The following is a 27,756-nucleotide window of genomic DNA, read 5'->3' as shown; positions in this document are numbered from 1 at the left end:
TGCCTGTGTCCTTCCAATTCTGTCTTCTTAGTTTATAGGTCCAGGAATAGGTCTGCTGGATCATATGGTAGCTCAATGTTTACCTTTTAAACGCACCTCTATTCTGTTCTCCTTAGTGGCTCTTTCCAGGTTACGTCCCACTTAAAGTGGAGGGTATGTATTTCTTCCCAGCTCCTTCAGGATTTATTCTTTGTAGTTTTTGCTGATGGTTATTCTGAGTGGTGTGAGCTGATACCTCTTTGTGGTTGAATTTGCATGTGTCTCATAATGCGTTGAAATTGATCTTTAAGATATGTCCTTTTTAGTTTTCCAGCTGTGATTAGAGCTTATTTCTTCAAAGTGTTTTCTTAAAGTATGTGTCACCATTTGAAATATTTTGGCCATTATCTCCCTCAAGACACTTTGAGGGCAGGTTTCATTTACAGCCCTGCAGTACTTGTTCATATGAAGTGACCATTAGCTCAGGCTTTAAACCTGCTTTTGCAGGTAACGGCCAGAGAGCGGCAGCCTTTCTACGTTCCCCTTGCTGGTACTAGGGAAACAGACCTACCGGCCAGTGGTGTTCTTCGGTTATAAATTAGAGTGCAATGTGCCCGGATAAACCCACAAATGTTGATGTCTCCTTGCTTTTGTTTGTTTTTAAATTTAACTTATATTTATTATTAGAGTAATATTCCATTGTGTACGCGGACCAGTTCTTCTTAGTGCATTCCTCGGTTGATGGACATTTTCATTGCTTCCAAGTGCTGGCTATGGTAAATCTTGCTGGCGTACAGGTTTGCCAGCCTGTGACTTTTTGATTCTCATTTTCTCAGGTGATAGGCCAAGCAGTGGTTGTGATTGATTGACTGGTAGCTCAATGTTTCCCTTTTCAAAGCACCTACACTGTGTTTTCATTAGCGGCTCTTTACATGCCCCCCCCCTTACAACCGAGGGTACGCATTTCTCCACACTCCCTTCACCGTTTATTTTTTGCAGCATTTTTCCTAATGGCCATTCTGACTGCTGTGAGCTGATAGGTTTTTGTAATATGGGTATGCATGTCATTAAATTTTTTACATTTCATCATATTCCTACGCCTTTTTCTTTCCTCTTAAAAGAAAAAACCGTGAGTACAATATAGCTCTTGAAATTGTCTTCTTCGAAGGTTGCCCTCTTTTGAATTTTTTGGTCGATTTTTGACCCCAGAAATTTTCTGGAGGGCAGGTGTCATTTACAGAACTGCAAGTTGGTGAAAATTTAGTGACCTTTTGCAGTGGGTTCAAAGCTGCTGTTGTGGGAAACGGCCACAAGGAGGTAGCATTTCTCCATTCCCCAATCTGGGTACTAGGGCAGCAGAGCCTTTCTGGAAGTCATTGTCCTAGGTTGTAAATTAGAATGGAATTTGCCAGGAGAAATCCCCATAAGTTTATGTCTCATTACTTCTTCTTGGTTTTTAAAAGTGTTTTAATCTGGGTAAAGTTTAGAATATTGTTTGTCCTGGGTGTACACAATCTGGTTCATTTGTACATTATGTATGTCTATTAATGTACAGATCCTCTTCCCATGTAAAATATTACAGTGTTCCGTCGACCTCCCTTGCTATATGTTCGGTCTTTTTGATACATGTATATAATATGTATTTGTATATGTATAGTAACACTAATCTTCATTTCTCAATTTCCCCCCTCCTTTCCTTTCAGATGAGCATAGTTTGTTTTCTAAGCCTGTGAGTGTCTTTCTCTTTGGAAATATGTTCATCTGTGCCAGTTATTAGATAATGCCATAAGTGATAATATAGGATATAGGTCTTTTGCTTTCCGACCTACTTCATGTTTTGTGATTATCTCCAGGCTCATCTATGGTGCCTCAAAGAGCAGTGCTTCAATGTTTTCCATGGCTAATATTCCATTGTGTACATGGACCACTTCTTCTTGGTGCATTCCTCTGTTGATGGACATTTTCCTTGCTTCCAAGTGTTGCCTATGGTAAATATTGCTGGGGTGCAGGATTGCCAGCCTGTGATTTTAGATTTTCCTTTTCTCAGGTGATAGACCCAGCAGTGGGTATGATTGATTGACTGGTATGGTAGCTCAACGTTTACCTTTTCAAGGCACCTCAATTGTGCTTTCATTAGTGGCTCTTACCACGTCCCCCTTAGAATCGAGGGTACGCATTTCTCCACAATCACGTCAGCATTTCTTGTTTGCAGCATTTTTGTTGATGGCCATTCTGACTGGTGTGAGCTGACCGGTTTTTGTAATTTGGGTTTACATGTCTGTAAAAATTCCTACAATTCATCATTTTTCCACGCCTTTTTCTTTTCTGTTAAAAGAAAAAAGAAAAAAAGTGTGAGTATAATATACCTCTTCAAATTTTCTTTTTGGAAGGTTGCACTCTAGAATTTTTTGTTCGATTTTCGACCTCAGTATTTTTTGGAGGGCCGCTGTCATTTACAGACCTGCAATTGGTGAATAATTAGTGACCTTTTGCAGTGGGTTCAAAGCTGCTGTTGTGGGAAACGGCCACAAGGATGCAGCATTTCTCGATTCCCAAATCTGGGTACTAGGGCAGCAGAGCCGTTCTGGAAGTTGTCTGCCTAGGTTTTCAATTTGGATGGAATGCGCCAGGAAAACCCCCCATAAGTTTATGTCTCATTACTCCTAGTTCGTTGTTTTAATTTTTTCAATTGGGGTAAAGGTTAGAAGGTTGCTTGTCCAAGGTGTACACACTCTGGTTCATCTACATATTCTATATACCTATTTATGTAGAGATCCTCTTCCCGTGTAAATTATTACAGAGTGTTCTGTAATCCTTCCTTGCTATATGGTCGGTCTTTTTGATATATGTATATAATATGTATTTGTATACATATGGTAACGCTAATCTTCATGTATCCATTCCCCCCACCTTTCCTTTTAGATAAGCATAGTTTTTTTTAGTAAGTCTGTGATTGACTTTCTCTGTGGAAATATGTTCATTTGTGTCAGTTATTAGATAACGCCTATAAGTGATATCATAGGATATAGGACTTTTGCTTTCCGACTTACCTCATGTTCTGTGATTATCTCCAAGATGATCTATGGTGCCTCAAAGAGCAGTGTTTCATTGTTTTCCATGGCTAGTATTCATTGTGTACATGGACCACTTCTTCTTTATCCTTTCATCTGTTGATGGACCTTTTGGTTGCCTCACTGTCTTGTCTATTGTGAATTAGGCTGCAGTGCAGCTTTTGCAGCCCGGGTCTTCTCCATTCTGGTCTTCTCAGGTGACAGGCCCTTTGGTGCGCCTGCTGGATTGAATGGTACCTCAATTTTTCCTTTTCAACGCAGCTCCTTTCTGTTCTCATTATTAGCGTTTAACCCTTTTACATCTCACCAGCAGCTAGAGGGTACAGAGTTCTCTAAAACCTCTTCAGCATTTATTGTTTGTAGACTTTTTGCCAATGGTCAGTCGACTGGTGTGAGTTGAAAACTTTTTGTAGATTAGATTGCATGAGTCTAATTCTTCCTGAGGCTGAGCTTTTATCCATTTTCCTTTCTTTAAAAAGAGAGTGAGTAAAACTTACCTCTTCATACTATCTTCGTGAACATTTTGCCTGTTTTGAATTTTTTTATCCATTCCCTACCTCAGCACAATTTTGAGGGCAGGTGTCCTTTACAGCCCTGAGTCCTTGTGAATGGTAAGTGACCATTAGCTGTGGGTTAAAAGCTGCTCTTGCGGGAATCGGCCACAAGGCGGCAGCATTTCTCCTTTACCAAATCTGGTTACTAGGGCAACAGAGCCTTACTGGAAGTGGTGTTCTAGGTTGTAAATTAGAATGGAATGTGCGAGGAAAAAGCCCTTTAAGTTTATGTCTCCTTACTTCTTGTTGGTATTTTTAACTTAATTTTTATTTTTTCTCACAGCAAACTTGATTACAATGTTTTGTTTGTTCTAGGTGTGCAAGATGTGGTTCTTTCACACATATACATATATCTATTCTTCTTCGGATCCTTTTCCCATGTAGGTTATGACACAATGTTGAGTAGTCTTCTCTTGGTATTGCGTAGGTCTTTGGTGATTCTATATTTCACATGTGTTTGTAGCTCTCTGTTAACCTCAATATGGTAATGTATCCAATCCTCACACCTGTCCATTTGGTGAACCATAAGTTTTTTAATGAATCTATGATAGTGTTTCTCTGTGGAAATATCTTTGTTTGTATCATTTTTTAGGTACCACCTATATGTGATATGATAGGATATGTGTTGTTCGCTTTCTCACTTACTCCAAGTTGCGTGATTACTTCTAGACTCATCTGTGGTGCTGGAAATGGCATTGTTTCATTTTTTCACTAGCTCATATTCCATCTGTACAGGTAGCAGTTCTTCTTTGTCCACCCATCTGTCGGTGGACTCTTTGGTTACTTCCATATCTTGGCTATTGTAATACTCTGCAATGCAGATTTGCGTGCCTGTGTCCTTCCAATTCTGTCTTCTTAGTTTATAGGTCCAGGAATAGGTCTGCTGGATCATATGGTAGCTCAATGTTTACCATTTAAAGGCACCTCTCTTCTGTTCTCCTTAGTGTCTCTTTCCAGGTTACGTCCCACTTAAAGGGGAGGGTATGTATTTCTTCCCAGCACCTTCAGGATTTATTCTTTGTAGTTTTTGCTGATGGTTATTCTGAGTGGTGTGAGCTGATACCTCTTTGTGGTTGAATTTGCATGTGTCTCATAATGCGTTGAAATTGAGCTTTAAGGCATGTCCTTTTTTTATATTCCCGGCTGTGATTAGAGCTTATTTCTTCAAAGTGTTTTCTTAAAGTATGTGTCACCATTTGAAATATTTTGGCCATCATCTCCCTCAAGACACTTTGAGGGCAGGTTTCATTTACAGCCCTGCAGTACTTGTTCATATGAAGTGACCATTAGCTCAGGCTTTAAACCTGCTTTTGCAGGTAACGGCCAGAGAGCGGCAGCCTTTCTACGTTCCCCTTGCTGGTACTAGGGAAACAGACCTACCGGCCAGTGGTGTTCTTCGGTTATAAATTAGAGTGCAATGTGCCCGGATAAACCCACAAATGTTGATGTCTCCTTGCTTTTGTTTGTTTTTAAATTTAATTTATATTTATTATTAGAGTGATATTCCATTGTGTACGTGGACCACTTCTTCTTGGTGCATTCCTCAGTTGATGGACATTTTCATTGCTTCCAAGTGCTGGCTATGGTAAATCTTGCTGGCGTACAGGTTTGCCAGCCTGTGACTTTTTGATTCTCATTTTCTCAGGTGATAGGCCAAGCAGTGGTTGTGATTGATTGACTGGTAGCTCAATGTTTCCCTTTTCAAAGCACCTACACTGTGTTTTCATTAGCGGCTCTTTACATGCCCCCCCCCCTTACAACCGAGGGTACGCATTTCTCCACACTCCCTTCACCGTTTATTTTTTGCAGCATTTTTCCTAATGGCCATTCTGACTGCTGTGAGCTGATAGGTTTTTGTAATATGGGTATGCATGTCATTAAATTTTTTACATTTCATCATATTCCTACGCCTTTTTCTTTCCTCTTAAAAGAAAAAACCGTGAGTACAATATAGCTCTTGAAATTGTCTTCTTCGAAGGTTGCCCTCTTTTGAATTTTTTGGTCGATTTTTGACCCCAGAAATTTTCTGGAGGGCAGGTGTCATTTACAGAACTGCAAGTTGGTGAAAATTTAGTGACCTTTTGCAGTGGGTTCAAAGCTGCTGTTGTGGGAAACGGCCACAAGGAGGTAGCATTTCTCCATTCCCCAATCTGGGTACTAGGGCAGCAGAGCCTTTCTGGAAGTCATTGTCCTAGGTTGTAAATTAGAATGGAATTTGCCAGGAGAAATCCCCATAAGTTTATGTCTCATTACTTCTTCTTGGTTTTTAAAAGTGTTTTAATCTGGGTAAAGTTTAGAATATTGTTTGTCCTGGGTGTACACAATCTGGTTCATTTGTACATTATGTATGTCTATTAATGTACAGATCCTCTTCCCATGTAAAATATTACAGTGTTCCGTCGACCTCCCTTGCTATATGTTCGGTCTTTTTGATACATGTATATAATATGTATTTGTATATGTATAGTAACACTAATCTTCATTTCTCAATTTCCCCCCTCCTTTCCTTTCAGATGAGCATAGTTTGTTTTCTAAGCCTGTGAGTGTCTTTCTCTTTGGAAATATGTTCATCTGTGCCAGTTATTAGATAATGCCATAAGTGATAATATAGGATATAGGTCTTTTGCTTTCCGACCTACTTCATGTTTTGTGATTATCTCCAGGCTCATCTATGGTGCCTCAAAGAGCAGTGCTTCAATGTTTTCCATGGCTAATATTCCATTGTGTACATGGACCACTTCTTCTTGGTGCATTCCTCTGTTGATGGACATTTTCCTTGCTTCCAAGTGTTGCCTATGGTAAATATTGCTGGAGTGCAGGATTGCCAGCCTGTGATTTTAGATTTTCCTTTTCTCAGGTGATAGACCAAGCAGTGGGTATGATTGATTGACTGGTATGGTAGCTCAACGTTTACCTTTTCAAGGCACCTCAATTGTGCTTTCATTAGTGGCTCTTACCACGTCCCCCTTAGAATCGAGGGTACGCATTTCTCCACAATCACGTCAGCATTTCTTGTTTGCAGCATTTTTGTTGATGGCCATTCTGACTGGTGTGAGCTGACCGGTTTTTGTAATTTGGGTTTACATGTCTGTAAAAATTCCTACAATTCATCATTTTTCCACGCCTTTTTCTTTTCTGTTAAAAGAAAAAAGAAAAAAAGTGTGAGTATAATATACCTCTTCAAATGTTCTTTTTGGAAGGTTGCACTCTAGAATTTTTTGTTCGATTTTCGACCTCAGTATTTTTTGGAGGGCCGGTGTCATTTACAGACCTGCAATTGGTGAATAATTAGTGACCTTTTGCAGTGGGTTCAAAGCTGCTGTTGTGGGAAACGGCCACAAGGATGCAGCATTTCTCGATTCCCAAATCTGGGTACTAGGGCAGCAGAGCTGTTCTGGAAGTTGTCTGCCTAGGTTTTCAATTTGGATGGAATGCGCCAGGAAAACCCCCCATAAGTTTATGTCTCACTACTCCTAGTTCGTTGTTTTAATTTTTTCAATTGGGGTAAAGGTTAGAAGGTTGCTTGTCCAAGGTGTACACACTCTGGTTCATCTACATATTCTATATACCTATTTATGTAGAGATCCTCTTCCCGTGTAAATTATTACAGAGTGTTCCGTAATCCTTCCTTGCTATATGGTCGGTCTTTTTGATATATGTATATAATATGTATTTGTATACATATGGTAACGCTAATCTTCATGTATCCATTCCCCCCACCTTTCCTTTTAGATAAGCATAGTTTTTTTTAGTAAGTCTGTGATTGACTTTCTCTGTGGAAATATGTTCATTTGTGTCAGTTATTAGATAACGCCTATAAGTGATATCATAGGATATAGGACTTTTGCTTTCCGACTTACCTCATATTCTGTGATTATCTCCAAGATGATCTATGGTGCCTCAAAGAGCAGTGTTTCATTGTTTTCCATGGCTAGTATTCATTGTGTACATGGACCACTTCTTCTTTATCCTTTCATCTGTTGATGGACCTTTTGGTTGCCTCACTGTCTTGTCTATTGTGAATTAGGCTGCAGTGCAGCTTTTGCAGCCCGGGTCTTCTCCATTCTGGTCTTCTCAGGTGACAGGCCCTTTGGTGCGCCTGCTGGATTGAATGGTACCTCAATTTTTCCTTTTCAACGCAGCTCCTTTCTGTTCTCATTATTAGTGTTTAACCCTTTTACATCTCACCAGCAGCTAGAGGGTACAGAGTTCTCTAAAACCTCTTCAGCACTTATTGTTTGTAGACTTTTTGCCAATGGTCAGTCGACTGGTGTGAGTTGAAAACTTTTTGTAGATTAGATTGCATGAGTCTAATTCTTCCTGAGGCTGAGCTTTTATCCATTTTCCTTTCTTTAAAAAGAGAGTGAGTAAAACTTACCTCTTCATACTATCTTCGTGAACATTTTGCCTGTTTTGAATTTTTTTATCCATTCCCTACCTCAGCACAATTTTGAGGGCAGGTGTCCTTTACAGCCCTGAGTCCTTGTGAATGGTAAGTGACCATTAGCTGTGGGTTAAAAGCTGCTCTTGCGGGAATCGGCCACAAGGCGGCAGCATTTCTCCTTTACCAAATCTGGTTACTAGGGCAACAGAGCCTTACTGGAAGTGGTGTTCTAGGTTGTAAATTAGAATGGAATGTGCGAGGAAAAAGCCCTTTAAGTTTATGTCTCCTTACTTCTTGTTGGTATTTTTAACTTAATTTTTATTTTTTCTCACAGCAAACTTGATTACAATGTTTTGTTTGTTCTAGGTGTGCAAGATGTGGTTCTTTCACACATATACATATATCTATTCTTCTTCGGATCCTTTTCCCATGTAGGTTATGACACAATGTTGAGTAGTCTTCTCTTGGTATTGCGTAGGTCTTTGGTGATTCTATATTTCACATGTGTTTGTAGCTCTCTGTTAACCTCAATATGGTAATGTATCCAATCCTCACACCTGTCCATTTGGTGAACCATAAGTTTTTTAATGAATCTATGATAGTGTTTCTCTGTGGAAATATCTTTGTTTGTATCATTTTTAGGTAACACCTATATGTGATATGATAGGATATGTGTTGTTCGCTTTCTCACTTACTCCAAGTTGCGTGATTACTTCTAGACTCATCTGTGGTGCTGGAAATGGCATTGTTTCATTTTTTCACTAGCTCATATTCCATCTGTACAGGTAGCAGTTCTTCTTTGTCCACCCATCTGTCGGTGGACTCTTTGGTTACTTCCATATCTTGGCTATTGTAATACTATGCAATGCAGATTTGCGTGCCTGTGTCCTTCCAATTCTGTCTTCTTAGTTTATAGGTCCAGGAATAGGTCTGCTGGATCATATGGTAGCTCAATGTTTACCATTTAAAGGCACCTCTCTTCTGTTCTCCTTAGTGTCTCTTTCCAGGTTACGTCCCACTTAAAGGGGAGGGTATGTATTTCTTCCCAGCACCTTCAGGATTTATTCTTTGTAGTTTTTGCTGATGGTTATTCTGAGTGGTGTGAGCTGATACCTCTTTGTGGTTGAATTTGCATGTGTCTCATAATGCGTTGAAATTGAGCTTTAAGGCATGTCCTTTTTTTATATTCCCGGCTGTGATTAGAGCTTATTTCTTCAAAGTGTTTTCTTAAAGTATGTGTCACCATTTGAAATATTTTGGCCATCATCTCCCTCAAGACACTTTGAGGGCAGGTTTCATTTACAGCCCTGCAGTACTTGTTCATATGAAGTGACCATTAGCTCAGGCTTTAAACCTGCTTTTGCAGGTAACGGCCAGAGAGCGGCAGCCTTTCTACGTTCCCCTTGCTGGTACTAGGGAAACAGACCTACCGGCCAGTGGTGTTCTTCGGTTATAAATTAGAGTGCAATGTGCCCGGATAAACCCACAAATGTTGATGTCTCCTTGCTTTTGTTTGTTTTTAAATTTAATTTATATTTATTATTAGAGTAATATTCCATTGTGTACGTGGACCACTTCTTCTTGGTGCATTCCTCAGTTGATGGACATTTTCATTGCTTCCAAGTGCTGGCTATGGTAAATCTTGCTGGCGTACAGGTTTGCCAGCCTGTGACTTTTTGATTCTCATTTTCTCAGGTGATAGGCCAAGCAGTGGTTGTGATTGATTGACTGGTAGCTCAATGTTTCCCTTTTCAAAGCACCTACACTGTGTTTTCATTAGCGGCTCTTTACATGCCCCCCCCCTTACAACCGAGGGTACGCATTTCTCCACACTCCCTTCACCGTTTATTTTTTGCAGCATTTTTCCTAATGGCCATTCTGACTGCTGTGAGCTGATAGGTTTTTGTAATATGGGTATGCATGTCATTAAATTTTTTACATTTCATCATATTCCTACGCCTTTTTCTTTCCTCTTAAAAGAAAAAACCGTGAGTACAATATAGCTCTTGAAATTGTCTTCTTCGAAGGTTGCCCTCTTTTGAATTTTTTGGTCGATTTTTGACCCCAGAAATTTTCTGGAGGGCAGGTGTCATTTACAGAACTGCAAGTTGGTGAAAATTTAGTGACCTTTTGCAGTGGGTTCAAAGCTGCTGTTGTGGGAAACGGCCACAAGGAGGTAGCATTTCTCCATTCCCCAATCTGGGTACTAGGGCAGCAGAGCCTGTCTGGAAGTCATTGTCCTAGGTTGTAAATTAGAATGGAATTTGCCAGGAGAAATCCCCATAAGTTTATGTCTCATTACTTCTTCTTGGTTTTTAAAAGTGTTTTAATCTGGGTAAAGTTTAGAATATTGTTTGTCCTGGGTGTACACAATCTGGTTCATTTGTACATTATGTATGTCTATTAATGTACAGATCCTCTTCCCATGTAAAATATTACAGTGTTCCGTCGACCTCCCTTGCTATATGTTCGGTCTTTTTGATACATGTATATAATATGTATTTGTATATGTATAGTAACACTAATCTTCATTTCTCAATTTCCCCCCTCCTTTCCTTTCAGATGAGCATAGTTTGTTTTCTAAGCCTGTGAGTGTCTTTCTCTTTGGAAATATGTTCATCTGTGCCAGTTATTAGATAATGCCATAAGTGATAATATAGGATATAGGTCTTTTGCTTTCCGACCTACTTCATGTTTTGTGATTATCTCCAGGCTCATCTATGGTGCCTCAAAGAGCAGTGCTTCAATGTTTTCCATGGCTAATATTCCATTGTGTACATGGACCACTTCTTCTTGGTGCATTCCTCTGTTGATGGACATTTTCCTTGCTTCCAAGTGTTGCCTATGGTAAATATTGCTGGAGTGCAGGATTGCCAGCCTGTGATTTTTGATTTTCCTTTTCTCAGGTGATAGACCCAGCAGTGGGTATGATTGATTGACTGGTATGGTAGCTCAACGTTTACCTTTTCAAGGCACCTCAATTGTGCTTTCATTAGTGGCTCTTACCACGTCCCCCTTAGAATCGAGGGTACGCATTTCTCCACAATCACGTCAGCATTTCTTGTTTGCAGCATTTTTGTTGATGGCCATTCTGACTGGTTTGAGCTGACCGGTTTTTGTAATTTGGGTTTACATGTCTGTAAAAATTCCTACAATTCATCATTTTTCCACGCCTTTTTCTTTTCTGTTAAAAGAAAAAAGAAAAAAAGTGTGAGTATAATATACCTCTTCAAATGTTCTTTTTGGAAGGTTGCACTCTAGAATTTTTTGTTCGATTTTCGACCTCAGTATTTTTTGGAGGGCCGGTGTCATTTACAGACCTGCAATTGGTGAATAATTAGTGACCTTTTGCAGTGGGTTCAAAGCTGCTGTTGTGGGAAACGGCCACAAGGATGCAGCATTTCTCGATTCCCAAATCTGGGTACTAGGGCAGCAGAGCCGTTCTGGAAGTTGTCTGCCTAGGTTTTCAATTTGGATGGAATGCGCCAGGAAAACCCCCCATAGGTTTATGTCTCATTACTCCTAGTTCGTTGTTTTAATTTTTTCAATTGGGGTAAAGGTTAGAAGGTTGCTTGTCCAAGGTGTACACACTCTGGTTCATCTACATATTCTATATACCTATTTACGTAGAGATCCTCTTCCCGTGTAAATTATTACAGAGTGTTCCATAATCCTTCCTTGCTATATGGTCGGTCTTTTTGATATATGTATATAATATGTATTTGTATACATATGGTAACGCTAATTTTCATGTATCCATTCCCCCCACCTTTCCTTTTAGATAAGCATAGTTTTTTTTAATAAGTCTGTGATTGACTTTCTCTGTGGAAATATGTTCATTTGTGTCAGTTATTAGATAACGCCTATAAGTGATATCATAGGATATAGGACTTTTGCTTTCCGACTTACCTCATGTTCTGTGATTATCTCCAAGATGATCTATGGTGCCTCAAAGAGCAGTGTTTCATTGTTTTCCATGGCTAGTATTCATTGTGTACATGGACCACTTCTTCTTTATCCTTTCATCTGTTGATGGACATTTTGGTTGCTTCACTGTCTTGTCTATTGTGAAAAAGGCTGCAGTGCAGCTTTTGCAGCCCGGGTCTTCTCCATTCTGGTCTTCTCAGGTGACAGGCCCTTTGGTGCGCCTGCTGGATTGAACGGTACCTCAATTTTTCCTTTTCAACGCAGCTCCTTTCTGTTCTCATTATTAGCGTTTAACCCTTTTACATCTCACCAGCAGCTAGAGGGTACACAGTTCTCTAAAACCTCTTCAGCATTTATTGTTTGTAGACTTTTTGCCAATGGTCAGTCGACTGGTGTGAGTTGAAAACTTTTTGTAGATTAGATTGCATGAGTCTAATTCTTCCTGAGGCTGAGCTTTTATCCATTTTCCTTTCTTTAAAAAGAGAGTGAGTAAAACTTACCTCTTCATACTATCTTCGTGAACATTTTGCCTGTTTTGAATTTTTTTATCCATTCCCTACCTCAGCACAATTTTGAGGGCAGGTGTCCTTTACAGCCCTGAGTCCTTGAGAATGGTAAGTGACCATTAGCTGTGGGTTAAAAGCTGCTCTTGCGGGAATCGGCCACAAGGCGGCAGCATTTCTCCTTTACCAAATCTGGTTACTAGGGCAACAGAGCCTTACTGGAAGTGGTGTTCTAGGTTGTAAATTAGAATGGAATGTGCGAGGAAAAAGCCCTTTAAGTTTATGTCTCCTTACTTCTTGTTGGTATTTTTAACTTAATTTTTATTTTTTCTCACAGCAAACTTGATTACAATGTTTTGTTTGTTCTAGGTGTGCAAGATGTGGTTCTTTCACACATATACATATATCTATTCTTCTTCGGATCCTTTTCCCATGTAGGTTATGACACAATGTTGAGTAGTCTTCTCTTGGTATTGCGTAGGTCTTTGGTGATTCTATATTTCACATGTGTTTGTAGCTCTCTGTTAACCTCAATATGGTAATGTATCCAATCCTCACACCTGTCCATTTGGTGAACCATAAGTTTTTTAATGAATCTATGATAGTGTTTCTCTGTGGAAATATCTTTGTTTGTATCATTTTTAGGTAACACCTATATGTGATATGATAGGATATGTGTTGTTCGCTTTCTCACTTACTCCAAGTTGCGTGATTACTTCTAGACTCATCTGTGGTGCTGGAAATGGCATTGTTTCATTTTTTTCACTAGCTCATATTCCATCTGTACAGGTAGCAGTTCTTCTTTGTCCACCCATCTGTCGGTGGACTCTTTGGTTACTTCCATATCTTGGCTATTGTAATACTATGCAATGCAGATTTGCATGCCTGTGTCCTTCCAATTCTGTCTTCTTAGTTTATAGGTCCAGGAATAGGTCTGCTGGATCATATGGTAGCTCAATGTTTACCATTTAAAGGCACCTCTCTTCTGTTCTCCTTAGTGTCTCTTTCCAGGTTACGTCCCACTTAAAGGGGAGGGTATGTATTTCTTCCCAGCACCTTCAGGATTTATTCTTTGTAGTTTTTGCTGATGGTTATTCTGAGTGGTGTGAGCTGATACCTCTTTGTGGTTGAATTTGCATGTGTCTCATAATGCGTTGAAATTGAGCTTTAAGGCATGTCCTTTTTTTATATTCCCGGCTGTGATTAGAGCTTATTTCTTCAAAGTGTTTTCTTAAAGTATGTGTCACCATTTGAAATATTTTGGCCATCATCTCCCTCAAGACACTTTGAGGGCAGGTTTCATTTACAGCCCTGCAGTACTTGTTCATATGAAGTGACCATTAGCTCAGGCTTTAAACCTGCTTTTGCAGGTAACGGCCAGAGAGCGGCAGCCTTTCTACGTTCCCCTTGCTGGTACTAGGGAAACAGACCTACCGGCCAGTGGTGTTCTTCGGTTATAAATTAGAGTGCAATGTGCCCGGATAAACCCACAAATGTTGATGTCTCCTTGCTTTTGTTTGTTTTTAAATTTAATTTATATTTATTATTAGAGTGATATTCCATTGTGTACGTGGACCACTTCTTCTTGGTGCATTCCTCAGTTGATGGACATTTTCATTGCTTCCAAGTGCTGGCTATGGTAAATCTTGCTGGCGTACAGGTTTGCCAGCCTGTGACTTTTTGATTCTCATTTTCTCAGGTGATAGGCCAAGCAGTGGTTGTGATTGATTGACTGGTAGCTCAATGTTTCCCTTTTCAAAGCACCTACACTGTGTTTTCATTAGCGGCTCTTTACATGCCCCCCCCTTACAACCGAGGGTACGCATTTCTCCACACTCCCTTCACCGTTTATTTTTTGCAGCATTTTTCCTAATGGCCATTCTGACTGCTGTGAGCTGATAGGTTTTTGTAATATGGGTATGCATGTCATTAAATTTTTTACATTTCATCATATTCCTACGCCTTTTTCTTTCCTCTTAAAAGAAAAAACCGTGAGTACAATATAGCTCTTGAAATTGTCTTCTTCGAAGGTTGCCCTCTTTTGAATTTTTTGGTCGATTTTTGACCCCAGAAATTTTCTGGAGGGCAGGTGTCATTTACAGAACTGCAAGTTGGTGAAAATTTAGTGACCTTTTGCAGTGGGTTCAAAGCTGCTGTTGTGGGAAACGGCCACAAGGAGGTAGCATTTCTCCATTCCCCAATCTGGGTACTAGGGCAGCAGAGCCTTTCTGGAAGTCATTGTCCTAGGTTGTAAATTAGAATGGAATTTGCCAGGAGAAATCCCCATAAGTTTATGTCTCATTACTTCTTCTTGGTTTTTAAAAGTGTTTTAATCTGGGTAAAGTTTAGAATATTGTTTGTCCTGGGTGTACACAATCTGGTTCATTTGTACATTATGTATGTCTATTAATGTACAGATCCTCTTCCCATGTAAAATATTACAGTGTTCCATCGACCTCCCTTGCTATATGTTCGGTCTTTTTGATACATGTATATAATATGTATTTGTATATGTATAGTAACACTAATCTTCATTTCTCAATTTCCCCCCTCCTTTCCTTTCAGATGAGCATAGTTTGTTTTCTAAGCCTGTGAGTGTCTTTCTCTTTGGAAATATGTTCATCTGTGCCAGTTATTAGATAATGCCATAAGTGATAATATAGGATATAGGTCTTTTGCTTTCCGACCTACTTCATGTTTTGTGATTATCTCCAGGCTCATCTATGGTGCCTCAAAGAGCAGTGCTTCAATGTTTTCCATGGCTAATATTCCATTGTGTACATGGACCACTTCTTCTTGGTGCATTCCTCTGTTGATGGACATTTTCCTTGCTTCCAAGTGTTGCCTATGGTAAATATTGCTGGAGTGCAGGATTGCCAGCCTGTGATTTTTGATTTTCCTTTTCTCAGGTGATAGACCCAGCAGTGGGTATGATTGATTGACTGGTATGGTAGCTCAACGTTTACCTTTTCAAGGCACCTCAATTGTGCTTTCATTAGTGGCTCTTACCACGTCCCCCTTAGAATCGAGGGTACGCATTTCTCCACAATCACGTCAGCATTTCTTGTTTGCAGCATTTTTGTTGATGGCCATTCTGACTGGTGTGAGCTGACCGGTTTTTGTAATTTGGGTTTACATGTCTGTAAAAATTCCTACAATTTATCATTTTTCCACGCCTTTTTCTTTTCTGTTAAAAGAAAAAAGAAAAAAAGTGTGAGTATAATATACCTCTTCAAATGTTCTTTTTGGAAGGTTGCACTCTAGAATTTTTTGTTCGATTTTCGACCTCAGTATTTTTTGGAGGGCCGGTGTCATTTACAGACCTGCAATTGGTGAATAATTAGTGACCTTTTGCAGTGGGTTCAAAGCTGCTGTTGTGGGAAACGGCCACAAGGATGCAGCATTTCTCGATTCCCAAATCTGGGTACTAGGGCAGCAGAGCCGTTCTGGAAGTTGTCTGCCTAGGTTTTCAATTTGGATGGAATGCGCCAGGAAAACCCCCCATAGGTTTATGTCTCATTACTCCTAGTTCGTTGTTTTAATTTTTTCAATTGGGGTAAAGGTTAGAAGGTTGCTTGTCCAAGGTGTACACACTCTGGTTCATCTACATATTCTATATACCTATTTATGTAGAGATCCTCTTCCCGTGTAAATTATTACAGAGTGTTCCATAATCCTTCCTTGCTATATGGTCGGTCTTTTTGATATATGTATATAATATGTATTTGTATACATATGGTAACGCTAATTTTCATGTATCCATTCCCCCCACCTTTCCTTTTAGATAAGCATAGTTTTTTTTAATAAGTCTGTGATTGACTTTCTCTGTGGAAATATGTTCATTTGTGTCAGTTATTAGATAACGCCTATAAGTGATATCATAGGATATAGGACTTTTGCTTTCCGACTTACCTCATGTTCTGTGATTATCTCCAAGATGATCTATGGTGCCTCAAAGAGCAGTGTTTCATTGTTTTCCATGGCTAGTATTCATTGTGTACATGGACCACTTCTTCTTTATCCTTTCATCTGTTGATGGACATTTTGGTTGCTTCACTGTCTTGTCTATTGTGAAAAAGGCTGCAGTGCAGCTTTTGCAGCCCGGGTCTTCTCCATTCTGGTCTTCTCAGGTGACAGGCCCTTTGGTGCGCCTGCTGGATTGAACGGTACCTCAATTTTTCCTTTTCAACGCAGCTCCTTTCTGTTCTCATTATTAGCGTTTAACCCTTTTACATCTCACCAGCAGCTAGAGGGTACACAGTTCTCTAAAACCTCTTCAGCATTTATTGTTTGTAGACTTTTTGCCAATGGTCAGTCGACTGGTGTGAGTTGAAAACTTTTTGTAGATTAGATTGCATGAGTCTAATTCTTCCTGAGGCTGAGCTTTTATCCATTTTCCTTTCTTTAAAAAGAGAGTGAGTAAAACTTACCTCTTCATACTATCTTCGTGAACATTTTGCCTGTTTTGAATTTTTTTATCCATTCCCTACCTCAGCACAATTTTGAGGGCAGGTGTCCTTTACAGCCCTGAGTCCTTGAGAATGGTAAGTGACCATTAGCTGTGGGTTAAAAGCTGCTCTTGCGGGAATCGGCCACAAGGCGGCAGCATTTCTCCTTTACCAAATCTGGTTACTAGGGCAACAGAGCCTTACTGGAAGTGGTGTTCTAGGTTGTAAATTAGAATGGAATGTGCGAGGAAAAAGCCCTTTAAGTTTATGTCTCCTTACTTCTTGTTGGTATTTTTAACTTAATTTTTATTTTTTCTCACAGCAAACTTGATTACAATGTTTTGTTTGTTCTAGGTGTGCAAGATGTGGTTCTTTCACACATATACATATATCTATTCTTCTTCGGATCCTTTTCCCATGTAGGTTATGACACAATGTTGAGTAGTCTTCTCTTGGTATTGCGTAGGTCTTTGGTGATTCTATATTTCACATGTGTTTGTAGCTCTCTGTTAACCTCAATATGGTAATGTATCCAATCCTCACACCTGTCCATTTGGTGAACCATAAGTTTTTTAATGAATCTATGATAGTGTTTCTCTGTGGAAATATCTTTGTTTGTATCATTTTTAGGTAACACCTATATGTGATATGATAGGATATGTGTTGTTCGCTTTCTCACTTACTCCAAGTTGCGTGATTACTTCTAGACTCATCTGTGGTGCTGGAAATGGCATTGTTTCATTTTTTTCACTAGCTCATATTCCATCTGTACAGGTAGCAGTTCTTCTTTGTCCACCCATCTGTCGGTGGACTCTTTGGTTACTTCCATATCTTGGCTATTGTAATACTATGCAATGCAGATTTGCGTGCCTGTGTCCTTCCAATTCTGTCTTCTTAGTTTATAGGTCCAGGAATAGGTCTGCTGGATCATATGGTAGCTCAATGTTTACCATTTAAAGGCACCTCTCTTCTGTTCTCCTTAGTGTCTCTTTCCAGGTTACGTCCCACTTAAAGGGGAGGGTATGTATTTCTTCCCAGCACCTTCAGGATTTATTCTTTGTAGTTTTTGCTGATGGTTATTCTGAGTGGTGTGAGCTGATACCTCTTTGTGGTTGAATTTGCATGTGTCTCATAATGCGTTGAAATTGAGCTTTAAGGCATGTCCTTTTTTTATATTCCCGGCTGTGATTAGAGCTTATTTCTTCAAAGTGTTTTCTTAAAGTATGTGTCACCATTTGAAATATTTTGGCCATCATCTCCCTCAAGACACTTTGAGGGCAGGTTTCATTTACAGCCCTGCAGTACTTGTTCATATGAAGTGACCATTAGCTCAGGCTTTAAACCTGCTTTTGCAGGTAACGGCCAGAGAGCGGCAGCCTTTCTACGTTCCCCTTGCTGGTACTAGGGAAACAGACCTACCGGCCAGTGGTGTTCTTCGGTTATAAATTAGAGTGCAATGTGCCCGGATAAACCCACAAATGTTGATGTCTCCTTGCTTTTGTTTGTTTTTAAATTTAATTTATATTTATTATTAGAGTGATATTCCATTGTGTACGTGGACCACTTCTTCTTGGTGCATTCCTCAGTTGATGGACATTTTCATTGCTTCCAAGTGCTGGCTATGGTAAATCTTGCTGGCGTACAGGTTTGCCAGCCTGTGACTTTTTGATTCTCATTTTCTCAGGTGATAGGCCAAGCAGTGGTTGTGATTGATTGACTGGTAGCTCAATGTTTCCCTTTTCAAAGCACCTACACTGTGTTTTCATTAGCGGCTCTTTACATGCCCCCCCCTTACAACCGAGGGTACGCATTTCTCCACACTCCCTTCACCGTTTATTTTTTGCAGCATTTTTCCTAATGGCCATTCTGACTGCTGTGAGCTGATAGGTTTTTGTAATATGGGTATGCATGTCATTAAATTTTTTACATTTCATCATATTCCTACGCCTTTTTCTTTCCTCTTAAAAGAAAAAACCGTGAGTACAATATAGCTCTTGAAATTGTCTTCTTCGAAGGTTGCCCTCTTTTGAATTTTTTGGTCGATTTTTGACCCCAGAAATTTTCTGGAGGGCAGGTGTCATTTACAGAACTGCAAGTTGGTGAAAATTTAGTGACCTTTTGCAGTGGGTTCAAAGCTGCTGTTGTGGGAAACGGCCACAAGGAGGTAGCATTTCTCCATTCCCCAATCTGGGTACTAGGGCAGCAGAGCCTTTCTGGAAGTCATTGTCCTAGGTTGTAAATTAGAATGGAATTTGCCAGGAGAAATCCCCATAAGTTTATGTCTCATTACTTCTTCTTGGTTTTTAAAAGTGTTTTAATCTGGGTAAAGTTTAGAATATTGTTTGTCCTGGGTGTACACAATCTGGTTCATTTGTACATTATGTATGTCTATTAATGTACAGATCCTCTTCCCATGTAAAATATTACAGTGTTCCGTCGACCTCCCTTGCTATATGTTCGGTCTTTTTGATACATGTATATAATATGTATTTGTATATGTATAGTAACACTAATCTTCATTTCTCAATTTCCCCCCTCCTTTCCTTTCAGATGAGCATAGTTTGTTTTCTAAGCCTGTGAGTGTCTTTCTCTTTGGAAATATGTTCATCTGTGCCAGTTATTAGATAATGCCATAAGTGATAATATAGGATATAGGTCTTTTGCTTTCCGACCTACTTCATGTTTTGTGATTATCTCCAGGCTCATCTATGGTGCCTCAAAGAGCAGTGCTTCAATGTTTTCCATGGCTAATATTCCATTGTGTACATGGACCACTTCTTCTTGGTGCATTCCTCTGTTGATGGACATTTTCCTTGCTTCCAAGTGTTGCCTATGGTAAATATTGCTGGAGTGCAGGATTGCCAGCCTGTGATTTTTGATTTTCCTTTTCTCAGGTGATAGACCCAGCAGTGGGTATGATTGATTGACTGGTATGGTAGCTCAACGTTTACCTTTTCAAGGCACCTCAATTGTGCTTTCATTAGTGGCTCTTACCACGTCCCCCTTAGAATCGAGGGTACGCATTTCTCCACAATCACGTCAGCATTTCTTGTTTGCAGCATTTTTGTTGATGGCCATTCTGACTGGTGTGAGCTGACCGGTTTTTGTAATTTGGGTTTACATGTCTGTAAAAATTCCTACAATTCATCATTTTTCCACGCCTTTTTCTTTTCTGTTAAAAGAAAAAAGAAAAAAAGTGTGAGTATAATATACCTCTTCAAATGTTCTTTTTGGAAGGTTGCACTCTAGAATTTTTTGTTCGATTTTCGACCTCAGTATTTTTTGGAGGGCCGGTGTCATTTACAGACCTGCAATTGGTGAATAATTAGTGACCTTTTGCAGTGGGTTCAAAGCTGCTGTTGTGGGAAACGGCCACAAGGATGCAGCATTTCTCGATTCCCAAATCTGGGTACTAGGGCAGCAGAGCCGTTCTGGAAGTTGTCTGCCTAGGTTTTCAATTTGGATGGAATGCGCCAGGAAAACCCCCCATAGGTTTATGTCTCATTACTCCTAGTTCGTTGTTTTAATTTTTTCAATTGGGGTAAAGGTTAGAAGGTTGCTTGTCCAAGGTGTACACACTCTGGTTCATCTACATATTCTATATACCTATTTATGTAGAGATCCTCTTCCCGTGTAAATTATTACAGAGTGTTCCGTAATCCTTCCTTGCTATATGGTCGGTCTTTTTGATATATGTATATAATATGTATTTGTATACATATGGTAACGCTAATTTTCATGTATCCATTCCCCCCACCTTTCCTTTTAGATAAGCATAGTTTTTTTTAATAAGTCTGTGATTGACTTTCTCTGTGGAAATATGTTCATTTGTGTCAGTTATTAGATAACGCCTATAAGTGATATCATAGGATATAGGACTTTTGCTTTCCGACTTACCTCATGTTCTGTGATTATCTCCAAGATGATCTATGGTGCCTCAAAGAGCAGTGTTTCATTGTTTTCCATGGCTAGTATTCATTGTGTACATGGACCACTTCTTCTTTATCCTTTCATCTGTTGATGGACATTTTGGTTGCTTCACTGTCTTGTCTATTGTGAAAAAGGCTGCAGTGCAGCTTTTGCAGCCCGGGTCTTCTCCATTCTGGTCTTCTCAGGTGACAGGCCCTTTGGTGCGCCTGCTGGATTGAACGGTACCTCAATTTTTCCTTTTCAACGCAGCTCCTTTCTGTTCTCATTATTAGCGTTTAACCCTTTTACATCTCACCAGCAGCTAGAGGGTACACAGTTCTCTAAAACCTCTTCAGCATTTATTGTTTGTAGACTTTTTGCCAATGGTCAGTCGACTGGTGTGAGTTGAAAACTTTTTGTAGATTAGATTGCATGAGTCTAATTCTTCCTGAGGCTGAGCTTTTATCCATTTTCCTTTCTTTAAAAAGAGAGTGAGTAAAACTTACCTCTTCATACTATCTTCGTGAACATTTTGCCTGTTTTGAATTTTTTTATCCATTCCCTACCTCAGCACAATTTTGAGGGCAGGTGTCCTTTACAGCCCTGAGTCCTTGTGAATGGTAAGTGACCATTAGCTGTGGGTTAAAAGCTGCTCTTGCGGGAATCGGCCACAAGGCGGCAGCATTTCTCCTTTACCAAATCTGGTTACTAGGGCAACAGAGCCTTACTGGAAGTGGTGTTCTAGGTTGTAAATTAGAATGGAATGTGCGAGGAAAAAGCCCTTTAAGTTTATGTCTCCTTACTTCTTGTTGGTATTTTTAACTTAATTTTTATTTTTTCTCACAGCAAACTTGATTACAATGTTTTGTTTGTTCTAGGTGTGCAAGATGTGGTTCTTTCACACATATACATATATCTATTCTTCTTCGGATCCTTTTCCCATGTAGGTTATGACACAATGTTGAGTAGTCTTCTCTTGGTATTGCGTAGGTCTTTGGTGATTCTATATTTCACATGTGTTTGTAGCTCTCTGTTAACCTCAATATGGTAATGTATCCAATCCTCACACCTGTCCATTTGGTGAACCATAAGTTTTTTAATGAATCTATGATAGTGTTTCTCTGTGGAAATATCTTTGTTTGTATCATTTTTTAGGTAACACCTATATGTGATATGATAGGATATGTGTTGTTCGCTTTCTCACTTACTCCAAGTTGCGTGATTACTTCTAGACTCATCTGTGGTGCTGGAAATGGCATTGTTTCATTTTTTCACTAGCTCATATTCCATCTGTACAGGTAGCAGTTCTTCTTTGTCCACCCATCTGTCGGTGGACTCTTTGGTTACTTCCATATCTTGGCTATTGTAATACTATGCAATGCAGATTTGCGTGCCTGTGTCCTTCCAATTCTGTCTTCTTAGTTTATAGGTCCAGGAATAGGTCTGCTGGATCATATGGTAGCTCAATGTTTACCATTTAAAGGCACCTCTCTTCTGTTCTCCTTAGTGTCTCTTTCCAGGTTACGTCCCACTTAAAGGGGAGGGTATGTATTTCTTCCCAGCACCTTCAGGATTTATTCTTTGTAGTTTTTGCTGATGGTTATTCTGAGTGGTGTGAGCTGATACCTCTTTGTGGTTGAATTTGCATGTGTCTCATAATGCGTTGAAATTGAGCTTTAAGGCATGTCCTTTTTTTATATTCCCGGCTGTGATTAGAGCTTATTTCTTCAAAGTGTTTTCTTAAAGTATGTGTCACCATTTGAAATATTTTGGCCATCATCTCCCTCAAGACACTTTGAGGGCAGGTTTCATTTACAGCCCTGCAGTACTTGTTCATATGAAGTGACCATTAGCTCAGGCTTTAAACCTGCTTTTGCAGGTAACGGCCAGAGAGCGGCAGCCTTTCTACGTTCCCCTTGCTGGTACTAGGGAAACAGACCTACCGGCCAGTGGTGTTCTTCGGTTATAAATTAGAGTGCAATGTGCCCGGATAAACCCACAAATGTTGATGTCTCCTTGCTTTTGTTTGTTTTTAAATTTAATTTATATTTATTATTAGAGTAATATTCCATTGTGTACGTGGACCACTTCTTCTTGGTGCATTCCTCAGTTGATGGACATTTTCATTGCTTCCAAGTGCTGGCTATGGTAAATCTTGCTGGCGTACAGGTTTGCCAGCCTGTGACTTTTTGATTCTCATTTTCTCAGGTGATAGGCCAAGCAGTGGTTGTGATTGATTGACTGGTAGCTCAATGTTTCCCTTTTCAAAGCACCTACACTGTGTTTTCATTAGCGGCTCTTTACATGCCCCCCCCCTTACAACCGAGGGTACGCATTTCTCCACACTCCCTTCACCGTTTATTTTTTGCAGCATTTTTCCTAATGGCCATTCTGACTGCTGTGAGCTGATAGGTTTTTGTAATATGGGTATGCATGTCATTAAATTTTTTACATTTCATCATATTCCTACGCCTTTTTCTTTCCTCTTAAAAGAAAAAACCGTGAGTACAATATAGCTCTTGAAATTGTCTTCTTCGAAGGTTGCCCTCTTTTGAATTTTTTGGTCGATTTTTGACCCCAGAAATTTTCTGGAGGGCAGGTGTCATTTACAGAACTGCAAGTTGGTGAAAATTTAGTGACCTTTTGCAGTGGGTTCAAAGCTGCTGTTGTGGGAAACGGCCACAAGGAGGTAGCATTTCTCCATTCCCCAATCCGGGTACTAGGGCAGCAGAGCCTTTCTGGAAGTCATTGTCCTAGGTTGTAAATTAGAATGGAATTTGCCAGGAGAAATCCCCATAAGTTTATGTCTCATTACTTCTTCTTGGTTTTTAAAAGTGTTTTAATCTGGGTAAAGTTTAGAATATTGTTTGTCCTGGGTGTACACAATCTGGTTCATTTGTACATTATGTATGTCTATTAATGTACAGATCCTCTTCCCATGTAAAATATTACAGTGTTCCGTCGACCTCCCTTGCTATATGTTCGGTCTTTTTGATACATGTATATAATATGTATTTGTATATGTATAGTAACACTAATCTTCATTTCTCAATTTCCCCCCTCCTTTCCTTTCAGATGAGCATAGTTTGTTTTCTAAGCCTGTGAGTGTCTTTCTCTTTGGAAATATGTTCATCTGTGCCAGTTATTAGATAATGCCATAAGTGATAATATAGGATATAGGTCTTTTGCTTTCCGACCTACTTCATGTTTTGTGATTATCTCCAGGCTCATCTATGGTGCCTCAAAGAGCAGTGCTTCAATGTTTTCCATGGCTAATATTCCATTGTGTACATGGACCACTTCTTCTTGGTGCATTCCTCTGTTGATGGACATTTTCCTTGCTTCCAAGTGTTGCCTATGGTAAATATTGCTGGAGTGCAGGATTGCCAGCCTGTGATTTTTGATTTTCCTTTTCTCAGGTGATAGACCCAGCAGTGGGTATGATTGATTGACTGGTATGGTAGCTCAACGTTTACCTTTTCAAGGCACCTCAATTGTGCTTTCATTAGTGGCTCTTACCACGTCCCCCTTAGAATCGAGGGTACGCATTTCTCCACAATCACGTCAGCATTTCTTGTTTGCAGCATTTTTGTTGATGGCCATTCTGACTGGTGTGAGCTGACCGGTTTTTGTAATTTGGGTTTACATGTCTGTAAAAATTCCTACAATTCATCATTTTTCCACGCCTTTTTCTTTTCTGTTAAAAGAAAAAAGAAAAAAAGTGTGAGTATAATATACCTCTTCAAATGTTCTTTTTGGAAGGTTGCACTCTAGAATTTTTTGTTCGATTTTCGACCTCAGTATTTTTTGGAGGGTCGGTGTCATTTACAGACCTGCAATTGGTGAATAATTAGTGACCTTTTGCAGTGGGTTCAAAGCTGCTGTTGTGGGAAACGGCCACAAGGATGCAGCATTTCTCGATTCCCAAATCTGGGTACTAGGGCAGCAGAGCCGTTCTGGAAGTTTTCTGCCTAGGTTTTCAATTTGGATGGAATGCGCCAGGAAAACCCCCCATAGGTTTATGTCTCATTACTCCTAGTTCGTTGTTTTAATTTTTTCAATTGGGGTAAAGGTTAGAAGGTTGCTTGTCCAAGGTGTACACACTCTGGTTCATCTACATATTCTATATACCTATTTATGTAGAGATCCTCTTCCCGTGTAAATTATTACAGAGTGTTCCGTAATCCTTCCTTGCTATATGGTCGGTCTTTTTGATATATGTATATAATATGTATTTGTATACATATGGTAACGCTAATTTTCATGTATCCATTCCCCCCACCTTTCCTTTTAGATAAGCATAGTTTTTTTTAATAAGTCTGTGATTGACTTTCTCTGTGGAAATATGTTCATTTGTGTCAGTTATTAGATAACGCCTATAAGTGATATCATAGGATATAGGACTTTTGCTTTCCGACTTACCTCATGTTCTGTGATTATCTCCAAGATGATCTATGGTGCCTCAGAGAGCAGTGTTTCATTGTTTTCCATGGCTAGTATTCATTGTGTACATGGACCACTTCTTCTTTATCCTTTCATCTGTTGATGGACATTTTGGTTGCTTCACTGTCTTGTCTATTGTGAATAAGGCTGCAGTGCAGCTTTTGCAGCCCGGGCCTTCTCCATTCTGGTCTTCTCAGGTGACAGGCCCTTTGGTGCGCCTGCTGGATTGAATGGTACCTCAATTTTTCCTTTTCAACGCAGCTCCTTTCTGTTCTCATTATTAGCGTTTAACCCTTTTACATCTCACCAGCAGCTAGAGGGTACACAGTTCTCTAAAACCTCTTCAGCATTTATTGTTTGTAGACTTTTTGCCAATGGTCATTCGACTGGTGTGAGTTGAAAACTTTTTGTAGATTAGATTGCATGAATCTAATTCTTCCTGAGGCTGAGCTTTTATCCATTTTCCTTTCTTTAAAAAGAGAGTGAGTAAAACTTACCTCTTCATACTATCTTCGTGAACATTTTGCCTGTTTTGAATTTTTTTATCCATTCCCTACCTCAGCACAATTTTGAGGGCAGGTGTCCTTTACAGCCCTGAGTCCTTGTGAATGGTAAGTGACCATTAGCTGTGGGTTAAAAGCTGCTCTTGCGGGAATAGGCCACAAGGCGGCAGCATTTCTCCTTTACCAAATCTGGTTACTAGGGCAACAGAGCCTTACTGGAAGTGGTGTTCTAGGTTGTAAATTAGAATGGAATGTGCGAGGGAAAAGCCCTTTAAGTTTATGTCTCCTTACTTCTTGTTGGTATTTTTAACTTAATTTTTATTTTTTCTCACAGCAAACTTGATTACAATGTTTTGTTTGTTCTAGGTGTGCAAGATGTGGTTCTTTCACACATATACATATATCTATTCTTCTTCGGATCCTTTTCCCATGTAGGTTATGACACAATGTTGAGTAGTCTTCTCTTGGTATTGCGTAGGTCTTTGGTGATTATATATTTCACATGTGTTTGTAGCTCTCTGTTAACCTCAATATGGTAATGTATCCAATCCTCACACCTGTCCATTTGGTGAACCATAAGTTTTTTAATGAATCTATGATAGTGTTTCTCTGTGGAAATATCTTTGTTTGTATCATTTTTTAGGTAACACCTATATGTGATATGATAGGATATGTGTTGTTCGCTTTCTCACTTACTCCAAGTTGCGTGATTACTTCTAGACTCATCTGTGGTGCTGGAAATGGCATTGTTTCATTTTTTCACTAGCTCATATTCCATCTGTACAGGTAGCAGTTCTTCTTTGTCCACCCATCTGTCGGTGGACTCTTTGGTTACTTCCATATCTTGGCTATTGTAATACTATGCAATGCAGATTTGCGTGCCTGTGTCCTTCCAATTCTGTCTTCTTAGTTTATAGGTCCAGGAATAGGTCTGCTGGATCATATGGTAGCTCAATGTTTACCATTTAAAGGCACCTCTCTTCTGTTCTCCTTAGTGTCTCTTTCCAGGTTACGTCCCACTTAAAGGGGAGGGTATGTATTACTTCCCAGCACCTTCAGGATTTATTCTTTGTAGTTTTTGCTGATGGTTATTCTGAGTGGTGTGAGCTGATACCTCTTTGTGGTTGAATTTGCATGTGTCTCATAATGCGTTGAAATTGAGCTTTAAGGCATGTCCTTTTTTTATATTCCCGGCTGTGATTAGAGCTTATTTCTTCAAAGTGTTTTCTTAAAGTATGTGTCACCATTTGAAATATTTTGGCCATCATCTCCCTCAAGACACTTTGAGGGCAGGTTTCATTTACAGCCCTGCAGTACTTGTTCATATGAAGTGACCATTAGCTCAGGCTTTAAACCTGCTTTTGCAGGTAACGGCCAGAGAGTGGCAGCCTTTCTACGTTCCCCTTGCTGGTACTAGGGAAACAGACCTACCGGCCAGTGGTGTTCTTCGGTTATAAATTAGAGTGCAATGTGCTCGGATAAACCCACAAATGTTGATGTCTCCTTGCTTTTGTTTGTTTTTAAATTTAATTTATATTTATTATTAGAGTAATATTCCATTGTGTACGTGGACCACTTCTTCTTGGTGCATTCCTCAGTTGATGGACATTTTCATTGCTTCCAAGTGCTGGCTATGGTAAATCTTGCTGGCGTACAGGTTTGCCAGCCTGTGACTTTTTGATTCTCATTTTCTCAGGTGATAGGCCAAGCAGTGGTTGTGATTGATTGACTGATAGCTCAATGTTTCCCTTTTCAAAGCACCTACACTGTGTTTTCATTAGCGGCTCTTTACATGCCCCCCCCTTACAACCGAGGGTACGCATTTCTCCACACTCCCTTCACCGTTTATTTTTTGCAGCATTTTGCCTAATGGCCATTCTGACTGCTGTGAGCTGATAGGTTTTTGTAATATGGGTATGCATGTCATTAAATTTTTTACATTTCATCATATTCCTACGCCTTTTTCTTTCCTCTTAAAAGAAAAAACCGTGAGTACAATATAGCTCTTGAAATTGTCTTCTTCGAAGGTTGCCCT

The sequence above is a fragment of the Balaenoptera ricei genome, chromosome 16 (genome assembly GCF_028023285.1).
Source record: "Balaenoptera ricei isolate mBalRic1 chromosome 16, mBalRic1.hap2, whole genome shotgun sequence".
NCBI classification, from domain to species: domain Eukaryota; kingdom Metazoa; phylum Chordata; class Mammalia; order Artiodactyla; family Balaenopteridae; genus Balaenoptera; species Balaenoptera ricei.
The sequence above is the reverse complement of the archived record's forward strand: the minus strand, read 5'-3'. Positions refer to the sequence as shown.